The sequence below is a fragment of the Anthonomus grandis genome, chromosome 1 (assembly GCF_022605725.1).
Source record: "Anthonomus grandis grandis chromosome 1, icAntGran1.3, whole genome shotgun sequence".
Lineage (NCBI taxonomy): Eukaryota > Metazoa > Arthropoda > Insecta > Coleoptera > Curculionidae > Anthonomus > Anthonomus grandis.
In genome coordinates, this window is record NC_065546.1 from 28,959,955 (window position 1) to 28,975,726 (window position 15,772).

At 32.1% G+C, this 15,772-nt stretch overlaps 1 protein-coding gene and 1 long non-coding RNA gene across 6 annotated transcripts in view; one reads left to right on the forward strand and one right to left on the reverse strand.

Moving 5' to 3' along the window:
* LOC126735170 (ankyrin repeat domain-containing protein 12-like) overlaps positions 1–15,772 on the forward strand; it is a 122,965-nt gene that overhangs the window by 58,504 nt on the left and 48,689 nt on the right. The gene's annotated exons all lie outside the window — the stretch shown is intronic.
* Positions 7,464–8,748, reverse strand: LOC126735218 (uncharacterized). Its single transcript, XR_007660348.1, has 3 exons — positions 8,329–8,748; positions 8,061–8,265; positions 7,464–7,998 (listed from the first exon to the last, which is right to left on the reverse strand). It is a non-coding gene; the product is annotated as an uncharacterized LOC126735218 (long non-coding RNA).

Here is a 15,772-nt window from a genome sequence, read left to right on the forward strand (position 1 = left end):
AAATTGAGCAAAAGCAACCCATGTTCCAACATTTAGTTATCAACATTTTTTGGTTATCAAACAATTAAATAAATATTATTTAACAACCAAATTTTTATTAAACCTTAAAAATAATTCTCTAAAATATAAAAAATGTTATTAATTTATTATTTTTAAATAAAAAAAAAATAAATTAAAAGAATTACGGTAAACTGGAATTTTATTTGTAAAATGACTACTTGTTCCAATATATAGTTGTTAGGGCTCGTACCTATTAATGTGGAAACACTGTAGAGAGAAGGAAAGTAAAAGTCGCAATAGTAAAAATAGAAAGAAAATAAAAAGTGTTTTTAACTGAATTTGTTAAGTAAATACAAGCAAAAATTTAAATGAAGATCATCATTTCCATGGTATTAGGATTTATAAGATTCAAGATTATCAGAATAATAAAACAAATATTTTAAAGTGCATGCATCTATCTCAAGTATTTGTTTGTTAAGAGGTTATGTTTACAAATTTTGTATTTGTAAACATAACCTTTCAAAAACTTTAATTGTTTTGTTTCCCTACAATTGGCACAACTGAAATTTGTCAGAATGACCAACATCGAAAGGACACAATCACGCAAAATGGCAGCCCCCTAGTAGTAGACCATAAGACATGACGATGACATTTCGCAACTCAAAACCGTTATGTAATATGTTTGTTGGTTAGGCTTTGTGTTATTTATTTTGAACATCTAAATATTTTTCAATAAAAGTAATTATTTTATTATAAGCGTCATAAATATTATTTTTTAAAATGCATACCATTGATGCTAATGGTAATTTTACTACTTTGCTGTAGGAACCTTCTCTAAATAGCCAATATTTTTATTTGAGCCAAAAATTTATTATTTCACCATCGACAACAGTTTCTAACCAAGAAAACACTCAAACATCAATTCCTATACAACAGTCCCAGCAGTGTTCTTTTATCAACCCACAGCTAGGAAGTTCGCGACTTTCAGTAAATAAAATATCTTCATTATATAATAAAGATGACACAAACATTTTTCATGGGGTACCTATGCCAAGTTTGCTGATTCACCACCCACATTATTTTAATGCCAAGGCCGCCTTAAAACTTGTCTAGCAACAAAATTTCTGTGGTCACCAACATCCCTATTATCAATAATTAATCATTAATATCTTGATTATCGTCATCTTGTCCGGCATCATAGGGGGGGGTAAAGGTAGTTCTATGTTTATTTCAGCTTCGGCAATTAATTTTTTTCCCATTAGAGATAAATTGTATAGTACACAGCAGGCCAGAATAAAATGCACTATATTATCAATTTTGCCTAATTTGATATGGTACAATTGTCGCCATTTTTGCTTCAGGAAGCCTAAACAATGACATATCGATTTGTTGATAGCTTTAAATTAAAGATTCCTCTATCTTTATATGGAGTTAAAAGATTTCTTAAACACGGATAGCCACTGTCTCCCAGTAAATAAAAATCTTGACACCTCTCTACCAATTCCGCACATAGAGGAGAATTTTTAAAAACTCTGCTATCATGAACAGAGCTAGGATATCCAACCGGTATTAACAAATCATGATCACAAACCACTTGAATTTGAAAATAATGTTAAAAGGTTGAGTGAACAAAATAGTTGTTTAGGTCAAAAAATAGAATCTTCAGACTCAATATTCTAAAATTATATTAATCAAAAAATGAGGTTTAAGTGGTAAAACTCAGTAAAAACTATAAATAGGTATTTCTTATTTAACTGACCTGGATGGAGTAAAAATTCTTTCTATTTAAATGTCTGGATCATTCTCAGGCTTATCAGTCTTTATATGAGTACCATCAATAGCCCCAATGGCCCCTGGGAATCCATTTTCTCTAAAATGTTGCTCAATAGTTTTTCTTTAGTCTTTTCAAGATCAGATGGCCATTTGGTGACATTCTACTTAGGAAATGTATCATCCTTTTAAGAACGGAAAAAAGGCAGCTAATTGTGATGTCAAATCTGTCTCCAACATCTCTAAATGAAGAAGCTTCAGGGCCAGCAAACCACAAAAACATTTATGTTTGTTCAAAGGGCTGATAGCTTGCCATTTCCACCAGATTAAAAAACTCACTTTCTTCAAATTTATGGCCAATATCTTGAGCCACTTGTCTGCTAACTCGAAAATGCTCAACAAATTCCTGGTTATTGTACAGTGGTACAGTAACTTCGAGGTAGCCTTCGTTTTTTGGTCTCTTGTGGCCTTGGAACAGGATATCTACTGGTTCATCATCACTCGATACATTAGAATCAAATCCATGATTTGAATCCGAACTTGAAGAGTCTGATGACATTCTGGACTCTCTTAAAACCCGTAATAATAAAAATTTGGATATATTTATATACCCAATATATAATGTAAAATTACACAGAATTTTATTGAATTTTTTATATACCTACCTTTAGATATTTAATAGGGTAAAAGGAGGAGAGATAATCCACATTTAAAAAAATTAAACGTGCTTCTTTAATAAAAAAAATAACAAAATTGGAAAAAATATATATAACAGAACATAACATTGGTATTTCTTTTGGTATAATTAGGAATTAAAAATATGAATTCTAGGCACTAAAAAATATACATAATGACAGGTATGCCACAGGTATGACCACTAGGGGTAGGATAGACGGACCATGTTATACTTTCTTTTTTTTGGTGGCTTCAGTCTTTCCACACTTATTGCAAAGGTTAACGAAGCCAGAACAAGTTTCATGTAACCAACGTTTACAAATGATACATTGCAGCCATTCGTCTTTTTAGACGTATTGTTATAGTCACATTCATATTGTTATAGACACATTCATTTTCTAAATTACTAAAGTTTTCTTCACCACTGGAACTGTCATCAAGAGTAACGTCATCTTCAGACACTGAAGATTCACTCACCTTTCTCTTACTTTTTAATTTTCTTACAGTTTTTACGTTCTTTTTGAGTTGTGCATCTTTCTTATTTTTATAAATTCCTTAGCTGTTATCTCTCCGGATATTTTTTTACGAACTCTTTTCACTGCTGCAGATAAAAAAGCCTTTCCGGGAGTTATATCTTCATCAGGTACTGATGACTTGTTAGGGTTGATGGGTAAGGCTTTTAGGTTTTGAATTCCGGAGGGGCCTGGTTAAGGAGACTCAGCTCTAACTGATAAGTTAGTGTGTAATGTTTCTGTTTCAGGACTTTCAAGGGGTGTCTGTGTTAAAAAAGCATATTCCGGGATAATTAACGGATTAAATGGATAAATCCCAGTGGATTTAAATGCAGAGGCCGCATTTTGAACAGTTGCCGAGTTTTCCCATGCTTGACCTAACGGCTTACCAAATTGAAGATGATTAAGGACCCTGTTTGGGTTATTTTGAACCATAAAACGGCATTCAGCGTAGAAGTTGCTTTTAAGAGATTTAAAGAAGGCGCGATCAAGAGGCTGCAGGTAGTGAGTGGTATGCGATGGTAAACAAAACAAAATTATATCATTTTGCTCAGCAAATTCTAGTAGGTCCAGGTTAGTCGTATGGGACGTGTGGCCATCTACTATTAGTAAAGTTTTAACCCCAGGGCTTTCTTGGTAGAAAATGTGTTCGTAACCATTCTAAAAAAATCTCGCTATTAACGTAAGCAGATTTTTTCGACATTCTAATTTTAGAACCCGGTGGCATACCTTCATGCCAGTCTTCTTTTTTATTTTTTCCTTTGAAAATACAATATGGGGGGATAAAAGTGCCTTCTGCGCTACAACATGCTATGACACTAATTGTCTCACCCTTTTCCCTAGGGCTTACGCTTTGAACACATTTTGATCCTTTTTCGGCTAGTACCTGACCAGCCCTAGTGTTCAGCTGTAATCCTGTTTCGTCTGTATTGAATATATGCCCGGGCTTATCATAAAAATTGTGTTAAGTCATAATTCTCTGTAGATCCGAAAAGTAATTATTAACGGTTTCTCTTGACATTCCCAAAGCTCGCGCAATTGAGGTGTTCTCGGATTTTCTGATTGAAATTTCAGGTCTTCGCTTTAAAAACAGTTCTAACCATTTTTGGCCAGCTTTACCTAAAAAAGACGATAATAAATTAGCAATGTGGTTTTAATTTTTTTTAATATACCTTCTTTTTTATTAAATTTATTTGGAATTCCCAATCGTTCAGTTAAATTAAACGCCATGATTCTTACTTCTGTTCTGGTGGGTGCAAAGCCTGCCTTTTGCAGTTTTTTTATGTGACTGATTATTTTTGTTTCGATGTTCAAGCCCAAAGAACAATCTGGCCCCAGACGATTACAGCTATCTTCTTTCAGTGGTTTGAAACCAATTTCCAAATTGAACTTTGTTGTTGGTAGTTGACTAACAGCTGACAGGCAGTCAGAATCCCGGATTAGTTTTGCTAGAATGCGTACTTTCGTCTGCGCAGATTCCGGACCGCTTGTATATTGGTCAAACTTCTGCTAGAACAAACCTTTGAATACTTGGATCAAATGACGTCACGAGGACTATTTTTTTCGGTGTAAACGACAGCGCACTAAAATTTGATACGCGAATTTAAAAGAAATTATTAGTTTATTTTTATTTTATTATTTTTAAACAATAACACTTTTAAAGATTTAGAGGTTATGACCTATAATTCTTCGTCTAAACTCACTTAAACTGACATTTTGATCCTAGAGATAATCCTGCACTAATTTAACTCTCAAAATCAATCCTTGTAAACAGGGCTGTATTAAATAAAAATAGTCTATCATTTGATCTATGGATCTAATAGATCCGCGCGTTGTAAACCTAGCTAATGATTCTTGCAATAACTCTCTCCAGCTGTGAAATTTTGTTACAGTTATTTCATATTGAAAAAGTAGACCATTATTGCGATGGACTCATGAATACAACATGAGTAAGTTGTTATGCCCTACATGTTCCAAACATTAATTGTTGAAAAATCAGCATACATATTTATAAGCGAAAAAAAATTCAATAATAGTATGAACATTATTTTTGAAGGTCAATCTCTTAAGAATATTAACACTGATAAATACTTGTGACTTTTAATAGACAGCAGATTATTATGATCTGCACACATTGACATTTTAAGGAAAACAACTTCAGCTTTTATTGGCTTTTTATATAGGATTGGGTAGGTATCTGTTAAACCTGAATTTAAGAAAACTACTACATTATGCTCACACATATAGTCATTTGCATTCTCTTATTTTTCTATGAGGTACAGCTGCAGGAATGTTTATAAATCCGCTCAATAGACTTTTCTATATCCTGTGTTAAATTCCGGGATTCCCTTAAATATTTATGAACACCGCCTTTTATCAAAAAGTGTCCTAGATAAAAATTATAGATTTTTTTCTCTACATTAGGAAGTTAACTTTACATATACAGGATGCATCACAATAGTAGTAGAGACCAAAGTTAGCTTTTTTTAAAGGAAATTGTATATTTTTTATCCAATTTTATGCAGAATTTTAACACAACTTCACGTAACTTATGCTATACCTAACTTCACCACATTAAAAGATGCAATAGTTTAAAAAATTATTATGTAAAATTTATTATGAATAAAACATGCAAATACTAACTCATAAAAAAGAAACAATACAAAAAAGTATTCACTTAATAAACCTATTTAATTAAATATTGAAAATAGGCAATAATAGCTCCCTTGAGAGGTTTGACAATGTCCCAAATTGTAGTAAAAAGCATTTGATACGTTCTCTAACATATCGAGAGTTATCAATTTACATTTTGCTTTAATTCTGTAATACGTTAATATTTTCCGTCTTTGTCGAATAAGCTTGACTTTTTAAATGTCCTCCAGAGAAAGTCTAGGGGCGTAAGATGAGGTCTTCTTACTGGTCATACTTTGACCTCAAGTTTAAATACACACGTCTAAATGTAAACTTTTCCACTTTTTCTGATTTCGGAATAAAAAATAGGCGCATCCATTAAAAAAACCAAAGTTGACTTTGAAATGGTCTTGAAAAACTACCTTTTTTTTTTAAATGTTTTCTTGGAAAATGCGATCCTAGGATGTTACAGGGGGTAATGTTACTTTTGTTACACTCTATATAACAAAACCTCTCTTAATACCCTACTAGTTAAGTCGAGTATATATTTACCAATTTTTCCTTATATGTCACAGTTTAAATTCATTTACTGTTCAGATTAGGGAATGACGGGGTGAGCGAGCTTATAAATTTACACAACAGAAAACAGCAAGGAATAAGTACTGAACCTGTTTGTAAGAAATCAGAATATAACTCCAATTAAAGTTTATCTTATAATTGGGTAAAGATAGTATATCTTCTCAAAAATAATAGAACCTTGCATATTTATCTTCTTGAACCACTTGTACATAAATCAAATTTTTAAAACTGTAAAATTTAAAGCAGTTTCCCTGCTTAGTCATTTAAAGTTTTAGTGCTAAGCTACAAATCAGGTGGAAAATTGCATATGGATAATTCTAGACCAATTAGTGTAATTTTAAATCTTGGAATATTTTTTGAGAAACGCTTAAAAGATAGATTACCTCCATAATTAAATGAAAACATGATTTTATCAATAATCAATATTTATATATAATCAATTTTTTGTTACTACTGGGCTAAGCATACTGGTTGCCATGAGGTGGTTGGTGATGTAAATAATCATCTTGATACGGGTGCTGGTATACCTAGACTCCTAGTCAAAGGCATTTAACATCTTTTCATATGTAAATCTTGTTGAAGATACTTAAGAAATGTGGTATAAGAAGTGTTGAATCGAAAATGTTTAGTGATTATCTCATTCAAATAATAAAATCCTAAGTGAACCTTCTCGTCAAGATGGGAGTGCCAAAGGGCACTATATTTTAGGTCCTACACTGTTTAACCTACATATAAAGTCAATAAATTATTTCTCAAAGTTAAGGGCGTAAAATGATGTTGTATGCTGATGATACTGTCCTGATATCTTGTGGACCAATATGGGAAGCAGCAAATTACAAACTTCAACAAGACCTAAGTAAAATAAAAACTTTGTTGATACTTAGAACTGTTACGTGTTTAATAATCATGTAACAGTTCTATAGAGACAAGTGCCCAATTAATTTAAAGAAAATGGATTCTCCAATTTTAAGTTATTGAACTATATAATCTAAATACCATTTTCAGAGATCCTTTGGTAATCCACTAATAGGTATCATTTGGTTCAAGTCTATCCAGCAAGAGGTGATGTGGAACAGTGTCAAAGACCTTGGCAAAAAATAAAAACACTGTCATACACTTCACTTGTGCATTAAAACCTGTAACACTGTTATCCACTACACTGATAAGTGCACCTTCAGTTTCGCAGTTTTTTATTAAAGCCAAATTGCTTTAAGCTCCACTATTTATTTTTACAACTAAAATAGGTTCGTTTTAAATTTAAACATTTTTCAACATTTTTGCTTATACAGTGCGAGTCTGTAACTTGAAATATATTCGATAATAAATAAATGGGGGCGTGTTCGGAAAAACGCTCGGACACGTCAATTGAGACTGTTGCGCATTTTTTACAATAAAAACGTGATTATATTTTTGGATTCCCTACAAAATTTCAAATATTTTGATGTATCACATGCCATACCTTTATTCGATTGTTTTTAAGATACAGGGCGTTAAAGAAAACGTATTTCATAAACTTAAGCAGGGTCCTTTTAAATCTTTTTCTTTAATAAGTGTTCAAAATGTAAACCATTTACTATTTGGCAAAGCCCTAAACGTACTACAAATTCATTTTGAACGTTTCTTATGCATACTGGCGAAATGTTTCGACACTCTTGCCTTATTCTAGTTTTCAACTTCTCAATATTTGCCGGCTTGGAAAAAATCCAGCGGAGTCAAATCGGGCGATCTTGGTGGCTACTTAAAAAGGTCCTCTACAGATAGTTTCGAACAGGTCTTGCAAAATGGGAAGGCGCACCATCTTGCTTGATGTTTCTATTCGGCATATCAGCTTCTATTGGATCAGGCAATAGAACAGCTAGATTTGGAACTAGTTTTTGTAAAAACTGTAAGTACCTTGCTCCATTTGAGTTTTCTTCGAAGAAAATTGTGCCTATAACTTGCTGACCTAAAGTTCCTGTCCAAACATTTACTTTTTCTGGGTGTTGAGTGTGGCCTTGCCTCATCCAACATGGATTTTCTTGTGCCCAATAACGGCAATTTTGACGATTTATTTCTCCGTTCAGCATAAATATCGACTCATTGGAAAAGAGAATGTTTCCTGTAATAAGATTATCATTCCGTATTAGTTTCATAAATTATTCACAAAATTCAATTTTTCTACCTGCATCCTCCTCATTAAATTCCTGGAGAATTGTTAGTTTATAGGGATGACATTTTTTTGCTTCAAGAACCCTTACTACTGAAGACTGGCTCACTTCCAATTCGCGCGCTACCTGCCTAGTGGGAATATTTGTATTTTCTTCAATGGCTAATAACGCATTAATTTTGGTGTCTTCATTAAGCGCAGATTGACGCTAGTTTCTGTTCTTACGTGACCATTTTACCGAAACTGTTTTTCAATCCTGCTTATAGTACTTTGAGATATGGGTGGTAAATCAGGATACTTCGGACTGAATAAATGCAACACTTAATTTTGGATTCTTGTTCTATCTCCGTACCCAATCATCATTTAGATTTCAATCTTGTGCTTTTCACTTAAATCGCCCATTTCGTAATAAAATTAAAAGAAACTTAAATCTGATTATTCACAGTAAAGGCACGTCTTGTAGCAATGTCAAAATTTATAAAATGTCAAAATTATAAAAAATATCCCATTTTTATAGGACATTCATAATATACATTACGAAAAAAACTGTTTTCTGAAACGCATATTTTTTTAACTTAAAACATTTTAAAAATAACGAAACAAAACTTGCGTAAAAAATGCGCAACTTACAGTCTCAATTGACATGTCCGAGCGTTTTCCGAACACGCTTTCATTTATTTATTTATTATCGAATTTATTCCAAGTTACATACTCTCACTGTATTATTTGTCAGTGCAATAATAGGCCTATACTTCTGCAAAATATTTCTGGAGGAATCTCTCAGACGCACATTGTTAAATGACCCATAAAGACAATACTAGGTTGAATATTAAGCACACAGCAAATATGTTTGCTGAATACTTTTTCATTGATATACTCAGATGAACAATTGAGGCGTCAAGTTGCAAAACCCGCCTTATCCCACAAACTTGATTTAGAGATAATCGACAAAAACTATTTTACACAAAGTTACTAGCGGTACTTAAAAATATATAAGTTCATTGTGTGGAGTGTTCTATTTTGTTCAGAAATAATCGTATTTTTTTTAATTTTCAAGAAAAAACAAATGAACAAACCTGGATAAGGCGAGTTTTGTTGCAGTAGGATGCATATTGCGGGTTTTGCTACAGCAAGATGCGAATATAGCTGCTTTTGCTTCCGAAATTTTATATTTCTGTTTTTTAAATAAAATTAAATAAACAGCATTAAGCAATGGTTTATTAACAAAAATAGTTTTCCCTGGTTACATATTGTTATTAATTATAAAAATAATAAAAATTAAATGTTATTTAGGTATTAAATAAAAATAAACAATATAACAAATAAATCTAAATTCTTAAATCAGTTTCTTCTTCTTTTGCGATTGCACCTTCATTATTATCAGAATCTTCTTGAAAGTTTTCTGGGGCTGCCTGAATTCCATCTAGTAATTCTCGGTAGTACACTAGGATATTCTGATCTCGCCACTCTTGCCCATAGTGCTTATGTAGAAGATTTTCCACATCTTTGATTTTTTCTGGCTTAACAGGAATTCCAATAGGTAAACGTTCCAGTTCCATATTTCTATAACACTGGCCTTTTTTTAGTAAACTTCTATAGGTTGAAAGATCAGACTTATAATTAACTTCCCCTTTAACAACAATGTCACCTTTAATGTTTTTTTTTCAGTGACAATCTTTTACACTGGGAAAGTTTAAAGTGCCAGCTAGAAGTATTTTTCATGATTCACTTTTCCAATCACTCACAACACATTCTCTGTCACCTAGTTTTTGGAGCTTTCCTTGCTCTTCAAATAACAAGTAATAACCTTCTGGTTTAACAATTACTTCTTTTCTACGAACTTCCTTTTCGATTCTTCCAAACGACTCGATCCGGGGGTAGGTAAGAATGCCCAACTGGAAATGTTAGTTTTACTTCAGTAATAATAGGTGGTGCTTGCGTCTGTAACCAGTATCCTAACATGCAAATAGTCGTGGAATTCTTGTTTTGTCCAGGGCACCCATCACAAAACATTTCAACTACATTAATGTCGTCGCTGAAGGTATATATCGTTAGGAGATGATTTATCATTGAAGTTATCTCATTGGATCCCTTAGGCCCTTCATTTTCCAACCATGTATATATCCGTACAGAATTGCGTGTCTGTGTAGATTTTGAGGCTCCAATGCAAACGGTAAAGTTATAGCAGTACAGTTGCCTAGAATAATACGCTGCTTGATCTGGTATTTTTGGTAAAATCATGTTCTTTTGGCAATCAAAGGAGAACTTTACTGTGTTTGGTAATTCTTTTTGAATCATTTTGGTAAAGCACTGTGCTTTTAACTTATGCACTCTCAGTCTAACCATAAGTAGATTTTTTTTGTACCTCCGGCAATTTAGTTTTTAACATTTCTTTAAGGGACTGACATTCAGAGCAAACATCGGTGCTGGGGATTTTAAAACTAATATTATAGTCAGAAATAAGAACCACTCGAAAATAGAAAGAAAGAAAGAAAGAAAATGTGCTATATTACGTAAGAATAATCTTGTGTACAAGTATCCTACAAGCTAAAAAAAAACAAAACAAAAATACAATTTCAAAAATTGACAAAACAATGAACAAAATTAAACACAAGAAGACTAAACTTTTTGAACATACTTGAAATACTTTAATATATGACTATATTAAATACTTTACAAGATTATATATAGTCATATTATACATAATCTTGCAGTGAAAGATTTGGTTCAACAGAAGCACAGTACATCTTTCACAGCTTTCTGATGCTTAGTTCTGAAGGAATATATTTCCTAGTCGACTTATGTCTGCTGTAGTGGGATTCAACAGGCTGCAGTTTTTCAATAAAAGCTGTAACGGACTTTCTTCTATCCTCATATTTTTCTGGATGTCTATTTCCACCCCTTTTTTCTACTGGACCGTAGCCTGTTTCCAGATGTCTTTTGCAAATTAACTGTACCCTATCTTTTTTGATACCTAATATCGACAAAAATGATTTTTGACATACTTGAATCTTCTTATTGCCTGTACGAACTCTTACAAAGTATCTGACTGTCATTCCTTTTCTGGAACTTCCTACTTTCAGCTCTTGATCGTTGTGGTTGTTCCTGAGTTGTATAGCGCAGAATAAACTCGTCTTGTTGCATTTTCGTTTTGTTTTCATAAAATTGCTCCTGGAAGCGCCGAATATCTTGCATTCCTAATTCATTGCATTTTAAGGCATTTGGTTTCTTGTGTTTACATGTTGGTTTGGTTGGTAATGTTTTTGCAGCATACCGATTCTGCTTTGCTCGCTCACGTTTCCAGTTTTCTACATTACGTTTACGTTTTCTGCTAATGATGACTGTAGTTTCATCCATTATAAATATTATGGAACACACTTTCTACCCCGAATAAGAATAAACGATACTTAAAATGCTTTTAAAAAGCTAAAGACGACTGCTTTAAAATAATAAACGGATAATTCGGCGCCGGGCGGTTTATCTGCACGTGGCTGAAACAAATCTGTTTGAATTGGTTGGAAATTCTCCGTTTTCATGCAATAAGTACAGAATTGCCAAAATTATCAAATAATTTATCGCACACGTTATGGATAAGGCGGCAATAACATCATACTTGGGTAAGTTACCTATGGTATAAAGTGGGTATTGCAACCGTAATCATAGTGAAAGTATATAAATGGATAAGACGGATTCTGCCGCAGTAATCGATTTTTACACTTAATTTTAAATAGGAAGGAGCGACTTTTGCTGCATTTTGTGGCTATTTTGAAAATAGACAAGGCGAGTTTTGCAACTTGACGCCTCAATTCAATACTGTGTCATTTTTATTTTAAAAATTTAATTTGCTTGAGTCCTGTATCTTTGCTGGTAACAGAAGTATATGATCTTGCTGATCATTGATTATTTATTTAATGATGGAATCCATTTACATTGTAGTTATAAAAATAAAATAAGTTACATCTACATTTAGTAAAAAGTATAACTTATCATATTACATCTAGTTGGTTCATTCATGCATTTATTACTTTATGTAGAAAAATAGATCCAGTAGACTTTTTCTTGACGCTAGTGTATGCAAATTCAGACCATTCCTTAGCCACTGATATTCATATTCGTTCCTGTGATATCCACTTCTAAATGCAGCATAAATGTATTCTGGACTTCGGGCTAATGTAAAATAGCGATCAAACAACCGTACCATACTCCAAAATTGGCCGAACAAAGAGAGCAATAAAGCATTCTTTTTACATTGTTACATGATTGAGATGAAGATTTTGAGTCCATCTATCAGATTCCCAACACAGAAACTTAAATCACACCAATTAAAAAATTATTGAAGATCTACCCTCTTCTAGAAGAACAGCATTAGTCAAGGATACTTCTAAAGAGTTTGAAATCATCGGCAAACACTAGAATATTGCCATTTTTTAAATTTACACACAATCAATTGAGAAGAGGCAAAACAAAACAGGGCTACTTAATTGAAAACTTGTGATATCCCTAATGGTACACATATTTGATTAGATAATGGGTCTATTTACTGAAAAAAGATTAGCCTTTAGTTTTTCTAAGAGAACTCATGATGGACTAATCAAAAGACTTTACAGAAACCTGTATAGATCAAGTCAACCTAGAATCCACCATCTAAATTATTTTATATGTGATTATAATACAAAAGCAAATAGACATCAGCAGATCTATCCTTTATAAATCCAAATTGTTCCAGATTGAAAACGGTTCTAAAACTCCCAGTTTATTTTCCTTGTTAGTAGAAAAATAAGCTGGAGTTTTCGACAATCGAGTGATTTTGGTAACTGTTTAGGAAGTTTGAGCAGTATTTTTAAGAATCATGAGCCCAATACGGCTATACCTTCCAGGGAATTAAAGAATTTTCAGGAAGAGTGTTTTTGTCCAGAAATAATCTTTTGAGTAATGTTAAAAAAATTTTTGCCTATTAAAGATAACCAACGGATTTAAGACACAAAAAAAGGACAATCTTTACGTGGTTATGCCTTGGCAATACTTGAAACAAATTCTATTCTATAACATTATCAAATGTTCACTCTAATAGTAAAACCTAAAATAAACTTTTGAATCTCAGCCCAGTGAGTAAGAATTGACGGTTAACGATAAAGAATTAGGACGGTTTGAGGAGCTTTTTCAGGCATCTGAGCCATTGTATATCAATTTTCTGGCCAAGTCATAAACTTTCCAGAATAAATTTTCTTTAGGAATCCGAATCAGTTTAAGTACCTAGTTTTGCCTCATTTTAAATTTCTTCCAGTCCAAGGAAAAGAAAGGAAACTGAGTACATGGAATAATCTTGTTAGTATTCTGTGCAGTTTATTGAAGAAAATTGATGAATCAAGTTGTATTTTTGAATTTATTTGTCCCAAGATTGGGACAAATAAAAAAAAAGACATTTGACTTCTTATTCCAGGAAGTTGAGTTGCTGCATACTGAATTATATTGTTTATAGGAATTAATATTACTTATTTTTTACACACAAATTTTATTATATCCAGGTGTGGCACCTGTTCGCTTCAAAATTATTATGTGCTAATTAATAATTAATTATTGTATTAGTAGGTTTTCTATGTACTTTAATGTAACTTTTTGTAATTTATTGAATATTGAATTAAAAGAAATTAAAAATGACTAGACATAAGTGCCTGGATAAGATAAGAAATGAGGTATTAATAACTTCAACTACCTGAAAGGACTAGCATGGCTCTAATTGTCTATAAAAAAAGAGTGCTTATTAAAACGCCCTTTTAAAAATTCAAAAGTGCTGAATACTTTCGAAGATATTTGGAAGAAAACGAATATTCGCAAGTATTCGGAATTTTTGAAATGTCAAAAGGGCGTTTTAATAAGGACCAAATTGTGCAACTTTGCCTCAATTTAACCGATCTCTTCTACTTTACGAGATCCCAATGGTGAGGCTCGAATTTAGGACACCCAGTACTTACACACCAAGCCACGAAATAATTATTTTTTAAATAGAATTATCATAATGTTTCACCAAAGTTATCTTCGGTAATAAGTAATCACGTACAAGTAATATATTGCTACTTTTGTGAATATTTATATACATTTCTTTTAAGAATTGTATTGGAGTTAATAGTTCTAAAAAAAATGATCATAATTAATGAAAGACCTTTTAAGAATATTATAATTATTTTGTAAACATGTGTTAAGAATATATGAACCAAACGGATATATTTCTGATGTATGCTGAAATACTAAATATACCAAACATTCCATTTATTGGAAGCCAGAAGCTTCGTATATTATGAATAATTGAATAATTCGTTTCCTGAACGATCTGAATTTTTAAAATCACTAGTGAAATAATACTTTTATATTTCCAAGCTGACAGAAACTTTGTTTTTTTACACTAATGATTCTCTTACAATCTGGCATTTAATAAGCTGTAGACATCAACAAGGCGACGTGCTATTTCCCGAACTGTATCTGGAATAAGGAACATCCCAAAGAAGTTCAGGTGCACCAGGGACTTATCTACGCGTTTATGATTTTAGAGAAATCATTTATTTTCTACCAGTTTGTGACCTAGATATTTTTTATATGCCTTACTATTTATGAGATAATGATCTAATATCTTCTGAAAAGCAGAAACCATATTAATAGTCATCCTGTAAAAATATAAAATAATCCCACGCAAAGGTAATAGGGTCATCTCAACAATTTGCATTTAGAGCTTGAAACTAAAAGGAATACTGGTGAACATCCTTTTCATTATGTAAAGATTTTTTTTTAACTATATTTTTTATCTTCAATTAAAATTAAAAGGCCGTTTTTAGTACAATTTGTACTATTTACCACCCAGTTGTATATTTTTTTACATACTGATTACTGTCACTTTTCAAAAACCTTTATCCTAGTAGCCAAATTCGCAAGGAAAATAGAGATAGTTTGCTTCCAGGTAATCATAAAAAAAACTATAATTATATTGAGTTTCTATAATTAATGATGATAATTCCCAAAAGAACATATCAGCTATTTTAAAACAATTAACCCACATATGCCTTGGCTATTCCTTATCAGTACTTTGGAACAATTTAAATAGTAATTATGTGCTTGACAAGAACAACTTTCCTGGTGGATTCTCTGTCTCTCTCTCTCTCTCTCTCTCAACTAGTACTTAGCACTTTTTTTTATTTATTTTTAGATCCTCTTAGTTTATTTTTAGAAAATGTGACATTTGAAAATAAATCGGTTTAAGCCATATTACGAGGCAAATTTCAACTTTATTGCAATAATTCTCGACTCGCAGTTATCGCAAGGCATATAAACATAATATATTTGATGTTAATAATGGTATTTTTTTTCAGAAGGCAATTAGAATAAATATAGCTGCCGGTAATAAACGCGCAAACCTGTTATGTTTTATTTAATATCCTCATTAATAATGCGATTTGTTTGTTATATAAGC